Source organism: Apis mellifera, linkage group LG1, assembly GCF_003254395.2.
Source record: "Apis mellifera strain DH4 linkage group LG1, Amel_HAv3.1, whole genome shotgun sequence".
NCBI classification, from domain to species: Eukaryota; Metazoa; Arthropoda; class Insecta; order Hymenoptera; family Apidae; genus Apis; species Apis mellifera.
In genome coordinates this window covers 9,391,720-9,409,847 of record NC_037638.1, presented here as the reverse complement: position 1 = coordinate 9,409,847, position 18,128 = coordinate 9,391,720, and the positions used below count along the sequence as shown (strand labels likewise).

At 33.7% G+C, this 18,128-nt stretch overlaps 1 protein-coding gene and 1 long non-coding RNA gene across 4 annotated transcripts in view; one reads left to right on the top strand and one right to left on the bottom strand.

Moving 5' to 3' along the window:
* The window catches only part of LOC409608 (peroxidasin), a 278,859-nt gene that overhangs the window by 227,244 nt on the left and 33,487 nt on the right, over positions 1–18,128 (bottom strand). The window lies entirely within an intron of this gene.
* Positions 4,383–16,541, top strand: LOC113218547. Its single transcript, XR_003306524.1, has 3 exons — positions 4,383–6,219; positions 14,265–15,917; positions 16,165–16,541. It is a non-coding gene; the product is annotated as an uncharacterized LOC113218547 (long non-coding RNA).

Genomic DNA, 18,128 nt, shown 5'->3' with positions numbered 1-18,128 from the left:
AAACTAACTTTGGATAAGCCAACTGCAACTTCTTCCATTACTTTGCTTCTTCTGTCCACCCTTTGACACGTGTCGTTTGTTGGATATTATTGAGAGAATACATTCTTTCTCTTTTAAAATTGATATAGCACTATCAAAAGAAAAATTATCATCAAAAAAGAAATTGAAATTTGTGTAGAGAAATATCGACAGCAACTTGTACTCTAATTGAAACAAGATTACAAAAAGGAAATCTATATGATATATAAATTATCAAATTCAATACCAATTGACAAAAAGGAATTCAATAATCAAAATTCAAGTTTATCCAATCGGTTCAGAGATTGAATCAAACCAAACCAATTTATATTTACTCTCACCAAGAAGAAACTATCAGAACAGTCTTAATTACCAAACTTTCATCCAATCCAAATAAAACCAACAAATGTATCAATTGCCACGATAACGTGACCGGTCGAACAGCGTTTACCCTTAAGCCGAATTTGCTCCCTTTGTGTGGAGGGATAAACAGGATCGTCTACGGAGTCGTCCACGGATACGTGACCACGTACTCCCTGTCTAAACAAGAGGGGGCGCAATAAACGTATGCGCTGCATACATATCCAGCCGTCGTGTGCACGTTGTTTAACACGCTCGTGTCACAACGTGTCTCGTCGTTAGACATTAAACTCTGCGTTGTACGCGAATGGATTCCAGTTGAGACTTGGAGCAGAGACTACGCGATATCGAGAGAATTTCGCGAAGATAATGCGATTTTATGCGCTTCCCTCCACAAGGTTCTCCCTCCGCATCTAAGTAATGGAAGAACCGATTAAGCGGAGCACCCTATTTTCAACGAATACTTTTATCAACCCTCCTCTTCTTTTCGACGATGGCTGTTTTCTAATCCATTCCAAGTGTGAAGACGCCATGGAAGAGTGTATAGATATAGAATATTTGAATTGTGCGAAAAAGATTACCAAGGACAAGAGATTATTGTTATGTTTGTTGAAAGGCATTTGAAGCTGGTGATAAATTAGGATATATTTGGAAATTTAATCTGCAAATTTGAAATAAATCACGTAGATAGAATGGAATGGGAAATGTTTCTTAAACGATATATATTGTGTTTATTATTAGCGACCTATATCGTCGTCTGTTTATCTATACTGAGAACCAATTTCCTGCGGTTTGGCACGATACGAGGGGAAGAGGGCCAGCAAAAATTTGATTATTCGTATCCGGGGATCGCCAATTTTCCAGGTTAAACGAGCGTTCAGATATTGAACCTTAAAGCCTACTATTCTCTCTCGAAATTGCATCGCAATTGATCAACACACGTGAAAACGACATGTTAAAAACTTTTATAAAAGTCTTATAAGATATATGCATTACAATATTATTTATTATTGTTCTTGGAGAGAAAGAAATACAATAGGATCGGTCAAAACGATAAAGCTTCCGCATCGTTGCGGTTTCATTTCGAGGCTTAAGGCCAATCTTATAGGATCCGTCGTTTTTCTCGTTTTATCTTCTGGGATGAAAGTTTCGCGAAAACGTCATCGACTCGAATATCAGGGTTAACGAAACAAGATCGAATTGGACAAGGTGATAGGAAGGGAAGGAAAATATTTTTGCGGAGATGATACATCCCGAAATTATGACGGTGTGATTCGTAATTCAAATAAAGAATGTAATTTCGGGGCGAACCACTTTAACGTTTCTCGATACGATGTTGGGCCACGAAGTTATGGCCACGTTTCCGCTATAGGAGGAATATAACTCGAGCAATTCATCGTAGCGTAACTGAGATCATAGCCAACCTGGCAGTTGAGTAGAAAAATTCCCAGGAATCGATTTAATACGAGATTTAAAAGAGATTTGATACGCTTGCCAGAAGAAATAGAGATTTTCCCTGTTTTAATCTTTAAGTAGAATAACTATTTTCGATTATGGAGGATTTAATTCTGAATGTTTCAAAATTATATACAACAAATGAGCATATTTTTCTTTTTCCTGAATAAAATAAATGAAAGAAAGAAGCTCTAATAACTTGTCTTCATCTGAAAACAAATATATCAACAATAACTAAATCGAAGATCTCTGTTAAAACGTGACGACAATTTCCAGAAGCAATTCCTGGTATTTACAATCGATTACACGAAGAGAAATCCAAAACTGATGCTAGTCTAGAATACTACTGTTATTCAGAGAGGCGTAGATCGGAGACCGATCTCGTGATAGAAATGGACGATTAGTCATCGTGGCGTCTCGACTGGACGACGATTTGTAATTTTCTACTTGCCAGAGACAGTAACTAACGAGTTACATGGTGCAATCGGTCTTTTTCAACGACAACAAAGTCGATACGATCCAGAATGAATCCGGTGTTGCCCGACGAAACTACGGATAAGCGCCTTTGCCACCGTTTACTTTACGTCCCGTAACGTCGTTTAAGACGTGGCGAAAGCTTTCAGACATCTTTTAAGCCTCATTCGAGTCGGGATTATTGAGGATGCGAGAGCCGATCGTGAGATATAGAATGTTCCAATCAACTTCAACGAATTTTAAATATTTTCAAGTATTCTTCAATCAATTAACGAATTAAAAAAGCATTCAAAATGGTGTGTATTATCTTCGATATATTTATTCAAATATAAAAATATATACAAGTGCGTTGAAGTTGATGGACGATGTTTCAAATATCAAAATAAATGTTCATTAATCGTTTACTATTTACATTGATTGATTTTTATAAATTTGTAGATAGATATAAATATTTTCAAGTATTCTTTAATTAATTAGTGAATTAAAAAAGCATTCAAAATGGTGTGTATTATCTTCGATATACTTATTCAAATCCTTCTAAAAATATATATAAGTGCGTTGAAGTTAATGGACGATGTTTCAAATACTTATCAAAATAAATGTTCATTAATCGTTTACTATTTATATTGATTGATTTTTATAAATTTGTAGATCGTGTCATTTTATAAAAGCTCAAGTATTCGAACCAAATAATGCCTTTTTCTTTTTTAATATAATGATACTGATCATCATCACTAATCGATAAAATAGTTAAAAATGTTCGAGTCAAGTGAGACATTATGTATGCATGTACAATATAAAATGATTATCACGGATGCAACGATGTTTGTTTGCAAGCATTAAAACTTTGGAAAGAAATTATCGAAGATTGGAAAAACTGAACTGTTTACCGGATGAAAATATAAATTTGCTTTTGTCCCGCGTGTCGCGCATAGAGTAAACCGACGGTGTGATAGCTCTTTATGAAAAAAGGAAATCGATCGAACATCCAATACACGGATACACCATCCCTGATAGTCCATCCCTGTAAATTTATTTGAGTTCATATGTTGGTCAGAGGTTATTCAAGTGGAGTATATATATATATGGAATATATATTGGAAATGATCAAACTGATTTTGTCTTGATTGAATTTCCTTTTTTTTTTCTTTTTTGATTGAAATGATAAAGGAAATTGTTCCATCGATCCATTTGTTGTAATTTCGAGGAAAGATGATCTCGCTCTCATTTACATCTGTTTTTCCATTGAATTTTTTTATATATACAATATATTTAAATATACAATAAATATATATACACGGTTTGATTTGATCAATTGTATTCGCGGGAATAAATATAGAATATGATAAACGATAAATATCTACATCCCCGGCAAATAATAAATTTATTTTAATCTCGATGCATTCTCGATAATTATCAATATATTATCAAAAATGGAAAGCTCATATCGTCATCGAAATACTAAAAAAAAAAACTATATTTACGAATATTATCTTCAAATTGAAAATTACGGATTGGAGATTAATCGTTCAGGGGGATGAATAAAATCGTTTATAAATGAAAGACACGCAGCCATCACGTTAAAACTTTCGAATCCACGCGATAGAGAGATAATGCATCTTTTTGGAGATAACTGTTGAAAATTATTGTAGGATTTTGAATATCGTTTACTACCTTGAAGAACAAAATGTATCGACTAAACGCATCCAATCGGAAAAGGAAACTCTCACTTGATCCTGATATATATGTGTATGCTGTCGTAAAAATCCAGTGTATATCATCAAGCGCTTTGTAACTCAATCCACACATCTCTCATATACATCTATCTACCTATAAAACGTCATTGTTGTTGACAGGCATCAAGAGAAGGACAATTTTTCTCTTTTTTTTTTTTTTAAATAAAATAAGCGAGTTTGAAATTGAACGAAATTTGAAATTTTTGCAATTTTTTCTGTTGAATATAACGTGAATTTATATACATGTAATACATATATACCCCAATTATTCTTATTCAGTTGAGAATTATAATTTAATTTTCCTCTTTGATCTGTGCGTATCACGATCATTAAAATTTATAGTTGATAGTAATGATAATGATATATCGATGATGAATATTCCTGTGTATACATGTATATATCGTTTTTTGCAGAAAAATGGAGCAGAAATAAAGAGGAAAGTAAAGAGAGATGGAGGGAGGGACAAAAGGGTGATTTCCGGTGGATCAAGTGAAAGAGGGAGTCGGGCTCAAGATCCTTGTATCGACGTTCACGGAGCGAAGAAAAATGCGACGACACTTAACGTTCGTTCCGACCAGCTCGAATCTTATTCTTCACCTTTCATTTTCAGGTGATGGCTGGAAAACCGAGTTGGAAGAATGGGACAAAAATGAGAATACACCTTCCAGGACGACCTATTTGAACGTCTCGGATAGATATAATTATGCACTAGGGGGCCCTAGATTCTAGTTTCCCTTTGACACGAACTTTTGTTTTGAACAGTATCGTTCAACTTTGCCATGCACTTCACAGGCGATGTTAAGAACAAAGTTATAGGTAACGAGATTAACGAGAACAGAGATTTCAGAATTGTCTATCTATGCATAACATTATCAAAATGTTGATAAAGAAATCGCGTGATATCATCCAACAATTTTCTCCAAAATTTTCCAGCTAAATCTACTATATTGGATCGTTCGTTATTTGCTTTATCTCGTTTTATCCGTACAGATAATCGTTAAATAATAATTTTAAGTTTTCCTTACCTCACGTGAAATTATCGTACTGATGCAATGAAACTTTATTTTCCAAACTCGGTACATTTCCACCTCGGCGGATGGTATATTGAGCGTGTTATTAATAATACTATTCGCGAAATAAACGTCAATCTTTCGTGATAAGTAAATTCGGAATTGAAGGATACCTCGTTGTACAAGCAAGCGTTCGTTTATATAACGAGAGGATTGAATTTTGTTAAGGAAACTTGGGAAGAACTCGAGGCGAGGATATTATCATGAATTTGCTACATTCGCGATATCTCGTTCGTGATATTTAAATTTGGATATTCGCCGTTGCGTAAATCGAAACGTGGAATAAAAATAAAAAAATTATTACATTATCTACACTTTTATAAATTTTCTTTTCTCCTTCTGAATGTCGAAACCTTGTTTATTAGAAAACGTAATTACAACGAATAATCTAGAATAATATTTCATTGAACGACGTAGAACACAAATCGGATTAAGAAGGAAATATGATAAAAAAAAATAAAAAAATTATTACACTGAATTTATATTTTACAATCGAGACTTTTATAAATACTTTTCTCCTCCTGAAACCTTGTTTATTAGAAAACGTAATTACAACGAATAAGAATAGTGTTTCATTGAACGACGTAGAACACAAATCGGATTAAGAAGAAAATGTAAATATAAAATTCGACGAACTGTTACGATAAACTGTCGCCACTAATTAACTTGATAAACATGCCATCACGCCACAAACATTCATACACTCGAGGACAATTATTATCTCGAATAGAATCGTGCCCCGTGGGGAGGGGAGGGAGGAGGAGAGGGCCTCTATTAGGCCTGAGGCAGTTTCAAACGAGATTCCTCGCGGAGAAGCTTAACTAAAACTCGATGCCACGACAAACCGGTGAGTCGAGTAGCGCGGCATCGTTGCAGCTACGTGGCTTCAACTCGTTAAGGATGACAGGCAGTTGTGTCGACGTAAAATAAGGGGCACGAGGAACACGATGGAGCATAGTTCACGAGAACACGGACCAATCTCCCCACGGGATCGTTCCGCCCAAGCTACAGGATCATTGCACGAAATGGAAAATAACGAAGATGAGTTCGAGAAGAAATCGATGAGCAACGTCAACCAGGGAATATCAACCAGGCCAACTTATAAGGTATATATATAATATGAAAGAAATGATAGAAAATTGGCAACTTGCTTTCAAAGAATTAAATTATCGGTATCATTTCTATTTGGATGTCAATAAAATCAGATATATTTATGTTTTGGAATTAAGTAGCATCTACTTCGCATCAATGACGATTTTCAGCTTTCTTTCAAATAATATAATTTGCATAATAAAATTATTAAGTGACAAATATACACTTTTACTCATCGTCGAATTCGTTCAGATGAAAATTTAAGATCAAATTCATAGATAAATATATATTTCTCACAAAAATGAGGATTTTCTTCTCATCTACTAATCGTAAACATTACAATCTTCCAACCACTCTCTGATCCATTAACATCGGTGAAGAAAAAGGGTTCTAAATATGAGAATCAGCCTCGACTCAGGAAGGAAGCTCGTTAATGTTAATAAACGAGATTTCGTAGTGAAATTTAAGTTTCGTAATTACGCGACAATTACCGTCCGTGTATCGAGGCTACGCTCACGGGAGGGAGAGAGAGAGAGAGAGAGAGAGAGAGAGAGAGAGAGAGAATCTCGTTTCGTTCGGTTTAGCTGGATAGAAACTCCTTTATTGCGCCGAGGATTAATTTCCTCGTAAGAATAACTAGAGTGCACGCGCAAGGATCTTTGAGGATGTTCCGGGCTAATTACCAGGAAGACCGTATTGTCTTGGAACGTTTGAGGGATGGATTCAACGGTGATATTATTACAGAGCCTCGTCAAAGTATGCGCCGAAATTCTTGCGCGATTAAGTTTTCCGCAAGTTTTCTTTATGCGAAAGATTGGAGGCGAGTGTGTATTATCCGTTTCTCAATTTGCACACGGGATTATTCGTTCAAGCGATGTTGGTTGGAAATTGTGAAAATATGGGGACGAAGTGAAGTTTAACTTAATAAAACTAGATAAGAGAAATAAAATTTTGTACTATATTACAGATTTCTCCTACGAAAACTCGTGTTTATCACATGTCTTTAGAAACATATCTTCACTGGACGAAAATAAAATTATTCTTAAGTTGATAGTTACTTTTTTACTTAACTTTTATCGATTGTATACAGAAAGAAAGATATTATTTTTCTTATTAAAACGAAGAAAAGAAGAAATAGTTTTACACACAGAAAGAAAGATATTATTCTTCTTGTTAAAACGAAGAAAAGAAAAATAATAATAAGTTGATTAAATAGTTGAAAGAAAATATTACATCTTTCCACCGTCCACCATTTTCGCCAATCGATCAGTCCTCACCTCGTCGATCCCAGAAGAATGTCATTGTCCAACCGATTCCAGAAACCAATTTCGGATTGTCTCAATTCACCGTTCACCGATTCGTAATTTAGTGCTTTTTTCACCCCGTCTAAAACGGATGAGAAATGGAGAACGGAAGGAAGAGCCGAACCGGTTAAAGAGGGACGAAGATAAATTTTCGTTCCCCTCTCCCTCGTGAAAGATAGAGCGAGACGCGTATAGCCGGCCGCCAGTAACCGAAGAAAGAGAGACCAGGAAGGATGCACCGGGTCTGCTACAGATTAGAGATATTTATGGTCCAGTAAATCAGATACTGTCTCCTCTTTTCCGTGCGTACCAGCGCGACGTTGATTCATCAATATAAGCTTTTCCCAGAGCCAGTGTTCGCGATATATGGCCGCTCATAAGCGCGCGGGGAAAGGGAGAGAGAAGTGGAGGAAAAGAGCGGAGTAACCCTCTCGTATGAAATGTCGAAATGGTGAAACGACAGCTGGTAAATCGAGGTTGTGTTCGATGTATCGTAGGATTTCGATGTCGCACGGACCGATAAAAACTTACGACCAGTTCTCGGTGTTAAGTGCTGTGTTTTTTTCTTTTTTTTAATTTCAGTAGCTCAAACGCATATCTCGAATAAATTCGAATGGAAGAAGGAATGTTTTCGTCGAAAAGAATGTTTTCCTCGAAGATTTTTTTAATTTTTTTCATTCGTCAGTGCTTCGTTCGATAAATAGGAATTTATTATAGAACGATTATAATTTATAAATATTCCACGAAAAATCTCATTTTCGTTGCTTTTTTTCGTTAGATTCTCATTGAAACTTGGGCATATAAAAAATATAGCCTTATCATAACCTTTTGTAAATGAATATAACGAACAACGTTGTAGAACTTTCATGAGAATTATGAGTGTAAAGGCAACTGCTTCTTGATATCGTTTTTGTTCGTACCAGGGATTGAAGAACTAGTATTATGTACAAAAGAGCTTGTAAAATTAAAATTGATGGAGCGAGACTGTTAACTTAGTTTTATACTCTGTCGCTTCGGAGTAAAGGTAAATGTAGTAAATCACAAAATTAGATTAAAGTTGGTCCCTGTATAACCTAGTATAACTTTCAAGCAACGTTGCACATGCTTCCGCTCCTACTATCTTCAATTCCTTTTTTTTTTTTTTAAGGCGAATTTACAAAAAAAAAAATACTTTATACATAAATCTTAAGCTTAATAAATCTTGTCGCGCAATCTATTAATTTCACTTGGCTAATACTTTCAAATAATTCATACACACGTAAAATATAAAATACCTCAATTTATCATACTTCATCCTATTATAATGAATATTTTTTTCAGAGTGTTAATATGAAGTACTTTTCGAGAGTCATTCTAAGAGAAGGCGAAAAACAAAGCAATTTAAGCTTGCTTTAGATGTGCAACGAAGAATGCACTCGTTCTTCGATTATAACTTCAAACAAATTTTCAAAAATGGTTTTTTACAAACCAATCTTTTCGTTTTGGCATTTAGAATCATAGAGTATATTAACACCCTGCGTGGATATAATTTGTAGATAATTATTTTAAATTTTAAACGAATAAATGAAAATTCATTTCATTCGGTTTTCACTTCTCTCACCACGTGTACGTGTTTGTATGTATTTTCGCGATTAAACTCGTTTAAATCCGAGATGCATTAAATCGATAAATAGGATGACCCCCCTCTTATTTAAAAAGCATCGGTCAAACGGTCGATATTTTGTACAAATCGCAATTATTTTCGAGCGTGTTCGTTAAATATCGGTAAACAGATGCAAAACGATCGATGAATAGGGAAGAATATAATCAAGTATGGAAGTTTTATCGAATCGCGAGTGCGGTTATATTTTCAATGATGAATCAACGGTTGTATATTCGTTTATGCGTGGAAACGCAAGAGAGAAATTCACCCCTCTCTCTAGGAGCAGAGAGAATGTTAATTAGCGTTCTGATCGAAAATCAATGGACTACTTTGTCGAGCAGTGAGATAACGCAATGCTACGCATCCCTCTAATAAATCAATTTGTTGAATTAATTAATTGAAATCAAGTTACGAGTGAAAATTTCGGATCGAAACTTCTGTTTCGATGAATGAAAATTAATTAAATCTTTCGAATAAAAACAATTTGGCAACGCGTTTCACAGATTTCCACAAATCGGATTTTTATCAGCGTTAAAATTAATTCTTTGTCTTAAGAATAAATTTCCATTTCGCTGATATTTTAAAGTTCCGTGTATTTTTTGAAGAAATTCGTAAGAAACCTTTTAAATAAATTTATTTGATCATTTGATCTATGATCACGCTAATGTCATAGAAAATTGAACTCAAAATTAACCAATTCTCTCTTCTCTTTATAATAAAAAACAAACAAATAAAATATAACAAAATGAGTCGAAAAAGAAACGAAATTGGAAATAAGCTTTGGTAATCAAAATTCAACCGTGCTTCCTTTTCACATTCGCTATCCATTTTTGCCGATCCCATCCGTCTGTCCCTCTTCACTTTTTTTCCTCTCGTAAATTCCTATTTTACAGATAACTTCCATAATGTCACGTCGCTATCGCGCCTTCTCTGCCTTTTTTCCCTTCCCATTTTATTCGCGAGCAATACGACAAGAGGAGAGAAGGACAAAAAGGGGGAAAACTCGCAACTCGTGTAGAAGGGGTTAGAGGAATGAATCCGCGATGACGAGGAGAGCACGAAACAGAAGTAGTTGGAAAAGGAGAGACAAAACGGCGCATTTATTATGTAAAGGGAATGAGACTTTTTCTTACCCGCCTCTCCTTCTTGCTCGCCATTATTTCCCATTCAAAATTCGTAGGGATTAATATTGCATTGCAACCACTCGCTAAATCTACGAGGTAGCCAAGAAATGTGTCTATAATATTCTCCTTGAAATGCGAACGGATAAGGAACGATATATTTCAAGTTATCGTGTTACTGTATGTATGAGATGGAAGATTTCTTGTCGCTAAAAATTTTTTAACTCCACTTTTTAAATTTCTTTTTTGGAACTCATTATTATAAACAATGAAGATAGATGTTGTCTTTTTTTTTACAGAGTTTCGCGAGTTTTAAAAAGTTTGAAAAGGAAAAGAAAAGAGGTCTAGTTAAAGAGAAGAAAGGATCACTTTGCGTGAATATACGTGTAAGAAAGTCTGAATGCAATTTTAATGTTTAATCCTTGGCCGAGTGTGTGAAAGGATCACTTAATATCCGAGTTATGAGACAACGGGACAAAGAATACACTCTTAACACGTCTGAGGCAATTTATTAGTTATAATATATTCATAATTTTTAATTATCGTACAACACGGGTTTTCTTTTCATGTAAAAATTCTAACGTTTTTTTGATATTGTATTGCAAACTCTTTCGTTAACTTGATATTAATTATTGGCCACCGATTACGATCATAAACACGCGAATTATACCGATTTATCCCCTCAATTTCAAAAATAAATTAATTAAGCGAATATTATGAATGCACTAATAAACGTCAGTATAATCCTTTATAATTAATCATTTGTCGGAACGAGCGACCATCGAGAATACGAATAATAATTAATGCCTAATTAAATCGAATATGCGAGATCAATTGAAAATATTGGCGCTCGGTATCTATTAAAATCTTAATTAATATGACAAACAAATATCCCATTAATTCAAAAAGTCGATATTAATTTCATCTAATCGTTATACCAAACTTAACTTAAAATTGGATAGGCGCGACAAGAAAAATTTTATCTGATAGGCTAAATGTAAAAAAAATTACAAGCAATATTTAACGGTCTTCCATTAACTGAAAATCGTTTGGATGTTACATAATGAATTGGAAAAAAGTTTTCCAAACCTTAATACACTTAATTAATAAATTTAGGATTGAAAAGTTTCATTTACTTGTATCTACATATAGAAATCCACAGTCACGTTCCCATAGCACACTTGTTTGGCAACGACTATCTTATTCTACTTGATTGATCACACAGCACTCTTGTTCCACTTGTCTAACTATGACTGGCTTATCTTACTCGGCTGATCATAATTGCCCTACATTACTTGTCCGCCCATAACTGGCCTGTTCTACCCGACAAACTACGATGATTATTCTACACCACTTGCCTCGTCCTATAAATGTCCCGTAACTTGCCTATCCGGCAATAACCCCTTATTCCACTTCTATCAAGGCCGCAAAAGAGGAAAGCAAAACCGATCCAAATCTCTCTGTACTCGTGATACAAAAAGAAAAAATACCAAAATTTCCAACGTACCATTACAGGATTGGCGCGAATTCGAATGCACACACGCGCGCGATTGAAATTTAATTCGCAGCCTTTAAACTCGTGGATGGACGAGGATGCTCGAGCATCGCCGATAAAAACGATATTGCGTTGCGGTTCGAATAAATATGTCCGCTTTGGAACAAAAGCGTTTCCAATTGACAATTGGTAATAGGGCATACGAAACGAAACGAAAAGAGCGACGACGTGTGGTGACGATCGTGACGACAGAGGAAGGATATACACATATATATGCACATACTGTCGATAACGTTTACGAAAATCGATAGGCGCAGACATTCTGTCGTCGAACATCCGGGAGGCCCTCCTTCATTCCATCGATAGACAGACCTTGTAAAGCATGCGGTGTGAAACTAACGCGATTGCGTGGGAGGAGGGATCGATGTCTAAAGCCGAGGATCAAACGAGCCTCGATGCCGTTATAGCTCTTCCGCTCTTCACCCAATTTTCATCTCTCTTATCGCCAGCTTGCATTAACGCGATACTCCTCCCCTCCGCGTGTCGGCGAGGAGAGAAAGGGATGGGTTCGCGATTAAAAATTTATATTTACGGATACATCGGGCCCATTAGCGACGGGGAATTAAGTTATTAAGGGAAGAGAAGGGGGGAGCGAGGGATCTACACGTGGGAAAAATTACAAGGGAGCGAAGAATGGGGAATTTGAATGGGATGGGAACTTATTGTAAGCGGATTTGAGATAACTCCTTGTGAAAAAAAGAATTGGAATATTTCTTTTTTTTAAGGAAATTAAAAATGGGAAAATTAATTTTTAATAATAATTTAAAATTTTTTTCAATTGTATTAATTATACATTGGAAATTTCTAATTGATGCTTGTTCGTTTCTTTTTGGTTAAATTTTGATTAATTAATTATAATAAGAGGACATCAGATTGGGATATATTCATTAGCCTTAAGGATGACAAGAGGAACTTCAAGTTTCCTGTGTTGAAGGAAAAGATTGACGTATTGACGTGTGCCGAAGACAGGCTATTAGCAATATGTAGCTCACTTATACGAAGATTGTATTATCGATTCTATTAACATGGAATTATCCTTTGAATAATTAATCTAAAAAGAGTATTTCGTTAATTAATTTCTTCTCGAATATTTATAATCTAGAACAGGAAAGAGAAATTCATAAAAATTAAAGATTACGAAATATCAATGACAGATTTGAAATAATAATTCGTATTCGATTCTCCTTTTATTATTTATTAAATACAACAATCCGAGTATCTCTCTTAATATTTATCAAATATTCGCGCGTCGAAAAATTTAATGAAAAAAATTTTCAGGAAAAATTTTCAGGAAAAATTTCTGCCCTGTTAATTTACACCCCATCCATCACACATCTGATTTCACCTATCAACTGATAAAAAAAATATTACAGTTCCAATTCCCGATTTCCAATTTCCAATCGATTATTGCATGTTATACGTTGGTCAAAAATCGAAGAATCGAAGAATTTATCACACATGGATATGGAAATAACCGTGGTGGTCCATTTTCTATGCAAATTTCCGTAAATACGTGGGCATGGGAAGTCGATATCGCATTGCCAGGACGTAAGGACACGTAGCGCAATTACACTTCCCCCTTAGACAATCCTGTCACGTCACCAGAGGATGGTGAATGCACCAACGTTATACCTACGTGATTCGCAACCTGCAATTTCACACGCGTTTACAGTCGGTAACGTATCCGAGACTGCGATAATACAACGGAATTCCATATAAATTCATGAAGTCTAACGCAACTGCATAAATCAGAATCTCGATGCGATGATCTACTATCAATTATAAATACGAATTTCGAGGAGGAATTAAATTCTTATTATATTTTCAATATAGGAATACATCTTTCAATGTAATACGTTTCTTATTTCAATTGTGGATATAATGATTGTATTATTCTATTTCGGTATAGACTTTACTCGATTAAATCTTAATTTGCTCGACTTCTATTCTATTTGATCTGTTCTATTTGGTCGTAATTATCTACTCTACATGATTAATCGTGAGTTATTCTATTTGCCTGGCCACGGTTATTTCGTCAGCCAAAACTAAATCATTCTATTTGTCTAACAATAGATTATTTGTCCTTCCATGGCTGGCTTATTCGACTACGATTGAATTATTATTCTATTCGATTATTCCTAATTAATTTATCCTGTTAATTATGATTTATATTTATTTAGCTGACTTATACTTCTTGACCATGGGTTATCGTGCATTCCTCGTCTGGTCATAATTAATCTAATCTATTTCCAACTATTTCCACTCGTCTGATCATAAATAAAACTTATACCTTGTTCGATCATAATTAATTATATCACTTGTCTGGTTATATATATAATGTATCTGTTCTACTTATCTGACTACGAATGCACGAATAATTAACGATAAAGATAAATCGATTTTCTAATTTAAAATTATCGATGAATTTTGTTTACAGAAGGAACGGACAAAGTTTAAAATCTCTTGGCATAAATTGAACGAAGAAGGAAGGGGAAAGAGAGAGAAATTCCAGAAACTTATCTGCAAATGTTTCGGAATGGAAAGATTTACATTTCCACCGAGGATACCGCAATTTCTCGCCTCGAGCTGCGAAGAAGCCAACGCTCATTCGGTTTCAGTTTCGGATTAAAAGTAATCCAACATCCTTTGTAATATGTCGGTAGACTAGGATAAATCTTTTCCACGATCTTTCCTTGGCCGACGACTTCCCTTCCCCTCGACAGCGAATTTTTATGTAAATTTAACGGCCTCGCCCGACATTATGGACTTTTACACTTCTCGAAGAAGAATGTAATACGATCGAAACGCGTGAAAATCTGGGTTGAAGTTTATTATGCAAAGGATCGTTTATTATTCAAACGATAACAAGTAACAGGCTTACTTGTGCTTAAGCTTTTCGAGATCGAGACGTGAATATATTCACCTTCGTCAAGATCATAATTATCCAGGTTTCGGGCAAAGTATTTCAAGTTATTTTTATTTAAAGAGAAATGAAAAGATGTAGCAAGAAAGTCTCGGAAGGCTGAAGAAAGATTACTCGCGATACTTATCCTCGAAAGAGGATGAAAAAAATTCTTGAAGCGAAGTTAATGAACGTTCAAAGTTTTCTAAAAAAAAAGGAAAAGAAAAAAGGAATGAAATCTCTTCTTGAAGAGGGAGAGTCTACTGAAGAGTTTTTGGAAGCAAAGTATACTGCAATAAATTCTCGTAAAAGAATGAAGGAAACGAAGAGAAAAAAAGTCTTGAAAAATATCGAAAATCCTTGACAGTTCCTTTCGGTTTAAATATATCTTCATAATTTAAAAGAGAATGTAAAAAAAATATTTAGAATTTTGTATGTAAAATAATTAATACTTGTTGAGAGCAAATAATATGTAAATATAAATATATACGTGTAGAATATATATGTATTCAGCGCGAAATTCATGCGCAGAATTCTCTAAAATCGAGTTTCGTTTTATTTTAACGTGTATTTATTTTAATATGTACATATGAATTATATGGAATTAATAATAAGTAGACTTACTAAATATACATTAAATATTTGCAGCTATACAATTATGTATATTTAGAGTGTATGCTATAGAGAAATTCAACAGGAAAAATATAGAAAAATAAAGGAAAAATAAAATTACGAACGAAACATAAATACAATTTTTTAAAAATGAATTATTCAATGATACCATACAACTTAATTCCAAGTTAAAATTAGTTTTAAATTAAACGATCAAGGATATTAAAAAAAATTAAGGAATAAACGACAAGATATTTTATTATTTAATTCTAAATTTTCTCTATGGATAAAGACACTATTGGATTAAAAATTAATGACCATTTTAACGGTATAATATAATGGGTCAAAGATACGAGACAAGTGCTCGAGCTAAGTAAGATTCTCTAACCTTTCCACAGCCACTTCCGGCACTAATGTGGCTTCCGACTATTCGAGCTATCCACGATCAAATATATCGTCGAATTTCTATTTCCACTTTCATCCCATTCTTCGAACAAATTCGATCATTAAATAACAAATTCTATTTATGGAAAATATAATGATCGTCAATTAATTATAAAAGAATTAAATATAAAGGTATTTTCTTTTTATGCATGCAACGAAAATTTCAAAAGATGCAATAAACTTTTGATTTGTGAATTTAACGAAGAATAATGATTTACTTTTAATAATATTAATGAAAATCTAGAATGATTTCAAGTACGAGTGTAGCTCTAAAAGTTTATTGCATTTAATATGATAATGATGTGAATATGATAATGATAATTGTTATTATATATAATAGAAATGATATTTTATTTTTTTCTATTTGATTTCATTACAGTGTGAATTAAGAAGAAAACGGAAAGTGATCCAGATAATTAATCAATACAGTAAAGATTATGGAAATTGGTATTCAATAGCTCGAGACTGCATGATCTGATATAAGACCTCCATAACATTGCAATCGATATTAGGTGTAACGATGAAGATGACCATCCGATATCCCAAGTGTGTTGAACCTGATACTCCGTTCTAGTTGTGTAACAGATATCCAGAAATCCTACTAATCGTGAAATCCATCCGATCATCAAAATTAGGAATATGTTCTAAACTCCGGTAACCAAGCAGAAATTTATGTTTTGTATCATCAAAGATATTCGAAAACCGTATTATTTATTAGGCCAGTATTTTATATTAAAGATATTGAAGTCACATATACGAATTATTTATTTAATAATTATTTGATTTTATTCTTAATTTAACGTTATAACGTTAATTGAAATTTAATTTCAGTCATCCTCCTTAATGACTTTCTAAAAGCTATATTAAATAGTTGGAAGAGCCACGTGTGAATCACGAGTTTGGTTATCCTGCTCTATATCAATTTACACGAAGATTCTAAATTTTATGAATTAATTAAGACTCTGTACAGTATAATGAAACTTGATATTAAAGTTGATATAAGGTTTGAAACTAAATCAATTGAAACAGATGAAATATTATATTCAATAATAAATTCATGCTGAAACTTATTACTGAAGAGGAGAAGTTATCACAATCCTTACAATCATCTTCATCGAAAATCAAAACGATACTGCAATATAATTATATCAAACTTTCAAGAAAATATTCTTCATAGAAGAATCCATCCTAAGAAACGTCTTAACTTTGGAAACACATAGAACCTTCGAATCCCTTGATAGCCCTGCAATTTCTGGATAGCTTCGAATCCCTTGGAATTTCCTTCGAATGGCTTTGCATCCCCTGATACCTTTAAAACTACATTATAGCTCTTCAATTATGAATTCTTTTTCTTTTTTTAAATCTCTGTTATATTTTTTCACACAGTCTTATGTACTCTTCTCACCTTATTTCATTCCTCAAATTGGATATCCGTGTAATTTCAATAGATGGAAACTAACGTGTAATGATTGTTCCCGAAATGGAACTTACTCCGCATATAATTGGAACATGCTTTCTATCATAAACGTGTATTCAATCGTGTATCTTGGGAAGATATCGTTGCTTCTCAATTTCAATTTCAATTTCGCGATTATGTTCTGTCCCTCTGTTTCTGTCCCTCTTGTTACTTGCTTTTTCCATTTTTGTGAATTGTTTCATATAAATATCACAAAAAATATCGAATACTTTACAATTGAATTATTTTCGAAATAGTGACGTATCATATATCAATTTGACGTATAATTTGGAATACTAATTATTCGATGAAACGTGTAAATAACATTTATTGCAATTCATTTTTGTATTGTTGTTTATTTCAATGTTGTTTTTTATAGTGAGTAGAAAAATTGAATTTGTAAAATTTGTCAAATATTGTTTTTTCTATTTTTTTAAATAAAATTTAAACTTGTTTTTGTACCAATTTATTATAAATCAAGTCGATATTTCAATAATAAATAATAACAAAACACGATTACTTACAAAATTATTCATTTGAAATCTTTTCCAAACAACAATAGAAATATGATAATAATTCAAGAATCTACAATGTAATGTAAACTCGACACAATTTTATTTGGACTTAATAATTTCTTTAAATTTACAGAAGATTACAAATCGTCGTCTTCTATTAATAAGGAAAAAGACAAGACAACGCATAAGTTTCTTACTCCTGGACACCCAATTTTCTTATCACAAAGGTTAAGCATCGTTCAAAGAATCGAGTCGTAACAATCACTTAACATGTTCGCAGAATGGATTGCCGCCATAAATATAATTGCATAAAAGAACTGTTACCATTATACCCGATATCGTTCGCGTTGTAGCAACGATCTGCGCCAATTG